This window comes from Odocoileus virginianus, chromosome 31 (assembly GCF_023699985.2).
Source record: "Odocoileus virginianus isolate 20LAN1187 ecotype Illinois chromosome 31, Ovbor_1.2, whole genome shotgun sequence".
Lineage (NCBI taxonomy): Eukaryota > Metazoa > Chordata > Mammalia > Artiodactyla > Cervidae > Odocoileus > Odocoileus virginianus.
The window spans coordinates 1,585,982-1,593,013 of NC_069704.1; the positions used below are offsets into that span (position 1 = coordinate 1,585,982).

Here is a 7,032-nt window from a genome sequence, read left to right on the forward strand (position 1 = left end):
AGCATTAGCCACAGGGAGCAGGAACCCCCTGACTCACAAATCCATACTCAGCCGCGGGCACGGTGATCCATCTCTCACTGCTTGCCTCTTGCTGTTCTAAGTACTTTCTGGGAATTTTTCTAGCCAGTGTGCGGAGCAATCATCACTGAAGTGTGCCAAACACCCTGCCTTTGTTTTATTGTTTTCATATTTTTCCAGCTCATCGCCTATGTTCACCATCCAATCCCTTGCCTGCCCCAGTCCACCTCCAGGAAACCACTCCATGTGTTGTTTCTGTCTTGGAATAAGTTTTGTGCATGAAAAAGTGTGTGGTCAGGTCGTTCAGAACGGCTGTCCTCTTGCCCTCGGTCCAGCCCCTGCCTGACCAGGACCTTAGTCACACGACTGACCTTCCTACACCCTGGCCCCAGGCCCCAGCTGTGACGTTCTTATCAAAGGGGTCGTAAGGGGCAATGCCCCTCTGCGGGTTTCCCTGGTAACTGATGAGCCACACCTGGCAATCTCCTCTCCCCACCAGGAGCAAATGCTGCCCCGTGTCCTGCCCACCACCCAGTGCACATGATGGGGTGTTGCTCCAGGAACTTCTTCAGACACGTATGCTCCCCCTTCCCTGACACCACTGACGTCTCTGTCTCTGCCTCTAGGCTCTTTCTTCGGTCTTAAAGCTGGGCGTGCGCCGGGCTTGCAGCCTGCGGGGTGCAGCCCAACAGGAACATACAGCAAAGCTCGCGTGTTTATGTCTTCACCAACTGACTGGCATGGAGCTGAGCCTCCGCACTGCGCGCCCTGCGATGCACTCAAAGGGCTCCATGTCCAGCACCCGCTGCAGACTGCACAAGGCCCCAGCTGACTCAGGGCCCCCCATGTCACCGCCGCCTTCACCCCCTCTTCTGGGTCACACAGCTGGGTGCTGGCATCTCCTGTTCACACCCTGTTCACGCTGCACCGGGTGTGCTAAGACGCCACCCCAGGCCTGCAGACAGTTGTCAGAGCCGGTACGCCGGCCCCTCCCACCCCATCACCTGGATTCCCATTTCTGTGCATCCTCTACCAGCAGCTGGACTCATCAGGCGTTTCACTTTGAGAGTCCAGTGAGTACGAGAGGAAGGAACAATGCGGTTTAACTCGGCATTTCTCTAGTGCCCATGTGCTGTGTCTTCCAGGCATTCAGGTTGCCCCTCTTCAGAACGGTCTACTCATTTTCTTGGCAATTTTTTCTTGATTGTCCTCCTTTCTCCTTCTTAATTTTGAAGAAGCGTTGCGTCTCCTCTAGCTGGCCATGCCTTGTCGGCTTCAGACGTTGATGGTGTCTTCTGAGCCATCCCCCAGCTCCTCACCGTACACATCGGATCCATCCCTCTTCGTGATGGGCGGTGCTTTGGAAGACAGCACACAGTTAAAGAACTCCTGCCTCACTCGAGAGTATAGAGACCCTCTCCCGTTTCTTCAGCGGCCTTTACAGCCGTCTCTGCCGCTCAGGTCTTCAGTCCTTCCAGTGATGCCTTAGCTTGGTCTGAGGCTGTGCGTCCAAGGATTCTTTTCTCCATAGACTGCATGTCACCTCCTTGCCAGGCACCAGATCACCCCTCCTCTCCTCACTGAAGTGCTTTCACTTGCTGGGCCCCCAAATTTCTGTCTCTTGTCTACAAGTCAGTTCTTTCTCCAGAAGCAGGATTTTCCTGATCACTTCTTTCCAATGTGTCTTAATATATGGAAGGGTAATTCCCCTTTCTCTTTTCTTTTTCAAAAGTGTCTTGTTTATTCTGGATATTTGTTGCTGCACAACCTTTAAATGGTTTGATTCTTTAAAACAACCATACTAGAGTTTTTATTGGGAAAGCATTACCTGGGTAGATGTATTGGAGTGGGGTGAAACAGATTTCACAATGCCAAGTTGCCTCATCCATGAATATGGTATATATCTTGCCTTTTTTCATATCTGATGTGATGTTTGTCTTTCAATAAATGTTTTAAGTAGTTTTTATGAGGGTCCTATTTAGTGTTAATTCTTTGACCATTTGTAGCTCTGGCTGCTGCTATGGACAACATTTCACCTTCTACTTTGTTCCCTAGGTAGTCACTACCGGTTGAAATTATTTTCATAGAGTCAGCACAAGTGGAGAAGCTTTTCATGAGACATAACTCAAGGGAAAACGCTTCACCTTGGTTGGGTCCTGGGATTGAGCTTTTAGCCACACAGACGAGTGGACAGCCCAGGCCTGCCCTGGTGCACGAACGTGGCGAGGAGCAGATGACCCCCCGCCCGAAGCACACAGCCATGGTCACAAGCCCGGGCCGTGTCCTCAGGCTGCCTGAGCTTCCCCACCTGCTCCTGGGTCTCCCTGAGAGAGCGTCTACCCTCCTGAGAAGCTCGCTCCTCTGCAAATGGGAACGTGGCTCTAACAGGCCCTGAGACCGATCTGACGGTTAAAGAATGTGGTGCGCACGAAGCCCCCTGGGCTGCCCGGCACACGGTCAGTCTACAGCACCGGTTAACTTCCGCATCACCGGCTGTGTGTCCACAGGACAACCATTCAGTCAGTTTGGGCTTCGCTTTTTTCACTGAAAAGTAAAAATAAAGACACTGAGGTTCCTTTTCTTACCTACCCCAGAGTCCTATCACAATGGCGAAATAGGAAATGGAAAAATCACTTTATAAACTATGAAGTGCTGTGGGCATCTAAGGCAATGACAGCCACTGACACCCCTGTTGGCTTCCTTTCCCCTTTCTCTTCAGAACCACTTTGCCCATTTTGCTTTTGTGTACATCTGTCCATCATCAGCAAATAAGAATTCAAACACATTGGCTGGGTGTCTACCATCTGCCCTGTGCAGTGTGAAGTGATTCCAGATTTACAAATGCCCCCTTCTCACTCATCCAAACAACCTCATGAAGGCTTACAACCTGTGTTTCACATGAGTGCGTGGACCAAGGCCCACCCTGCTCAATTTTCTGAATAATCACTAAGAAAATAACTCACCCAGGAACCTAGCTGTTCCTCTTGAAAACAAAACCAACTTTTTGCTTAAGGAGTCTTGATCCTGTGGCTTAAAGTCCCCAGGACTGACTTCAAAAGCCTGCTGGAGATCAGACATGTTGACAAAATGTGTGATTCAAAGGAAGAAAAATGGTGAAATATTGATCAGCTCTACCTGTGAGTATGGCAGAGGGGCGCTACGTATGCTATCTTCTTTAACGACACCTACAGACCTACACACACAAACACACACACACTTTTATCCGTCTATGGCTTCATTTTATGGAAGAGAAAACTCAAGTCAACACACTCCATCATTTTCCTGAGTCCCAGAGCCAGAGTGTCTGGTGTGATTTGGCTGCAAACCCTATAGGACTCTCCAGGTTGCACGGTCGTCCTTGGGAACAGGAGAATTTCATTAGATGGTTGTGTTAGTTTAGAAACCTTCAGAGGCCACTCTGTATAGTTCACCCCAAGAGGTTTAACAAGGGGAGTTCATCAGCACTTTGGAAGAGCTGAGGGAACCAGCTGGTGGTACCAGGTCTGGGAAGCCCCTCCTCCCCCTGGGATGGTGCCCGGGTCCCAGAAGTGCAGAGCCAGCCCTGCCGGGGCCGAGGGAGCCTCCAGCTCCCAGACTCACCTCCATCCCTGCTCTCCATGGGGAAGCATAGCAGACCCCAGCAAGCAGACCCGTGCCGGGCTGGGGTTGCCGGGCTTCAGGCTGGAAAGCTCGCGGAAGCTCACAGCACCGGAGCACAGCTGAGCTGCTCCAGGGCATGCTGGGCGCCGTGAGTGGTGTCCCAGGGATGCTGCTGCGATAGAAAATTTACCTGGAAAATTCGTAAGACTTCGTTCAGGAACAAAAACAAAAAAAGCAAGCAGGGTCCATGCAGGTGCACGCTTATGTGCTTGAAATGTGTCCGCGCACCTTGAATCCTTGCTTCAGGAAGACCTAGGTCATCTTCACGTTGATTTCTTCCGCTGCTTCTAGAAGTGCTAAGCACAATGGAAGTGATCACTTGGCGCTGGTTGAGCTGAGTCCAATGGTAGGAGCCCTACCTTTCCATGAAGCAAGCAACAAGGTAAAAGGAGGAAATGGAGTGGGTGTCAAATCACCAACCGCTGATATTTTAGAAGGTCAGGAGGAAAAGCTCAGACCCCAGAGCAAAGTAAGACACAAATATGTCCCCAGAGCAAAGGCCATGGCACAACTCTGGAGTCCGGAGCTGGAAACGCAGACGTCACAGGCTGGGCGTCCATCACGGCTCTGACGGACCATCTGCTCCCAGTGTGTCTCGGCTCCTGCTGGAGGCTGGCAAGCCCTACATCCACTCCCCGTATCAGCTCCTTGGTCTCAGTTCACCACATCAGGCTCTGTCTCCATCATCACAGACCCTCCTCCCTGCATCCAAGCCATCCTTTCTCTCTGCGTTTCTGTCTCCAAACCTCCCTTTTACTCTAAGGACACCAGGTGTCAGACTGCGGGCCACCTCCCACAGCATGACCCCACAGCCCTATTTCCAAATTCACTCCCATTCTCAGTACGGGGACTTAGAACGTCAAGACGGCCCTGGGGGCAGAGTTCTACCCTGGCTCCCAGGAAGCATATTAGAACCTCAGGTTGAAGCTCTACCATGGACACCTTGTCAATAAATTATCCAGGTAATCAGGATGCTCTTTCTGGGGGACCAGCTCCCATTTCCCAGACATTCTAGGAGTATCTAAAATAGACACGTTTTGTGTAACTGTAAAACTTTTAGTAATAGCAAACGTTGCATAAGATAACTTCTAGTCTTTTAAAGCCTGCTTTCTCCAGGAATCCCATGGGACGCTGCGCACATGTGACTTCATCTTCACGCTCACAGCTGCCCTCCACGAAGCTCCAGCATCACCCTTCAGAACAGGCGGAAGCTAAGGCTCGGGTGGGAGGGCAGCTGCTGGAGGCTGCAGGTTAGTGAGCTGAGGAGTTCCGTTTAAGCCCAGGTCGTCCTGACTCTGAGACAAGCCGCTCGCCGCCGCGTCCGTCAGAGGCACACACTTAGCGCTCCTGCAGCCTCTCCCTTCCTCCCTGCGGACCCAGTGAGGCCCCGATATCAAGGCTGCCCTGTCCCAGGTCCTGAAATCCTCATGCCTCTGTGTCCCTCCTCCCAGCTCCGAGTCACGGACCCAGACAGGAATTCTCACCTGCTGTAGTCAGGCCGCAGATGCTGGCCTCCAATACCAGCCTGGCCTCCCTAGTTGCATGGGCAACGCCCCACCCCTGCACACACACACACACACACACACACACACAATGCCTTCTGACAGAGCCACAGGCAACATGGGCCGGTACCTGCCTGGGCACAAATCATTAAAATCCTTTGGTCATTGTTGAAGAGAAGAGAACTTATGTACCACCTGCTGTGGTCACCACCTTGGCCTCAGACGTGAGATGGGGGTTGTAACAGCCCCCCATCTGCCCCCCAAGAGCCATGGATCTCACTCAATCCAGCAACAATAGCCCGTATGTCGTTGTGGATCAGTGAACAGAGCTCAGAGTAAGCAGAGTGAGACGTGACCGCCCTTGTCAGCACCGCCCCTAAACCCCAACAAGCTTCACCACGGAGGCAACGTTTATGTCCCTAAAGCTTCATGTTGACCAGACGAGCCGCCGAGGCTAGCAACTCCCTTGTGTTTTTCACACAAGGACTTAAGATATCGGACAACTTTGCGTATAACACCAGGAGATGTTCCATTTCCTACATGAGAACAGGGAAAGAAAATCAACTGATTTCAGTTCCTCTTTTTGTTTAAAAAGATCTACCCCCGCCCCTTTGCAATGTGCCCCAACCACAGATTCTAGAAAGTACCCTTTGTCCTCCTGTCCTGGCAAGCCAGGGACATAGGACATCTTTGTGAGAAGGCGCCTGTAAGAGAAGCGAAAGGGAAAGCGCCCCAAACAGAACCTTCAGGAAAACTTGTGCTGATTTCACAGTTTAGGCCAGTCATGACAGAAATCAGTTCTGCAAGTCGGAATTCAGGCAGAGTAAAAATCACGAAAGTCCGTTCACAGCGTAAACAGCTGGAAGATGCCGGAGGCGCCGTGGCGGGAGCTGCGTGTCCCGTGACGCGGACGCGGTGTTCCCCCTCGGGCCCCTGGGACACTTCAGTGCCAAGCCCAGGAGGCAGACGGGTTTGGAATCCAGTGCGGAAGCTATAAATGTACCTGCCTTTCGTTTTATTTCAGTAACCCACTCTATTATTGACAGACAGCTGGGTCATGTGAGGTTTTTTTCATTGCATAGAATCTAAGAAAAAAATGAAAGCTTGCAATGCAAACTTTCCTCATCAAATGGACCCCACGGGAAAGAAAAAGCCAGGTGTCACCACCCCGGGGCCTGTTATTTGGAAGGAGTAGAGGAGTGAGGAATTGAAGCCACGTCATAGCAAACTCGCCCCCCGAGCCCGCCCTCGGCCCCGCGTTGCCTGACGGCATAGCGGTCACTGGCCCAGCCCCGCCTGCCACCCTCGCAGCAACCCTGGGAACCAGGGTTACGGAGAAGCCAGGGTTCAAAGCCAGTCTCAGGCATGCGCTTGGGGACCCCCCGACCCCAGCTTCAGCTTAGTGTCCTGCCCCCCCCGCCCCCAGAGTCTCCTGTTTGAACATCTCTCACCATCTGTCTCTGAGGGTCTGGTCTTCACTCACAAACCATCTGACCAGGATACATTTTAAAGAGCGGAAAAATAAATGCAATCCAAAAGAGAGAACTCAGTTTTAAAATTGGGTGTATGTGGCCTGCCTGCAGCCAAACCACCAGCTTCTGTCGAGTCTCCTCCCGAAGCCAAAGCTGGGGTTTGTGACCCTGCAGGAGCCCAGGGCAGAGCTCAGAAAGGAGAGCGTCCCACAGACAAAACAGGGGAAAGTGGGCCTGGGAGGAGAGGCCGGGGGCGAGACCGGGAAGGGGCGGCCTGGGGCCGGGGGCGAGGCCCGGGGGGTGAGCCTGGGGCTGGGGGCGAGGCCAGGGGGGTGAGCCTGGGGCTGGGGGCGAGGCCCAGGGGTGAGCCTGGGGCCGGG

General features: G+C 52.7%; 1 long non-coding RNA gene across 1 annotated transcript; it reads right to left on the reverse strand.

Moving 5' to 3' along the window:
- Window positions 1-3,275: 3,275 nt before the first annotated feature.
- Window positions 3,276-4,573, reverse strand: LOC110137314 (uncharacterized). The gene is made up of 3 exons (XR_002313898.2): window positions 3,907-4,573; window positions 3,619-3,808; window positions 3,276-3,375 (listed from the first exon to the last, which is right to left on the reverse strand). It is a non-coding gene; the product is annotated as an uncharacterized lncRNA (long non-coding RNA).
- Between the last annotated feature and the right edge of the window lie 2,459 nt (window positions 4,574-7,032).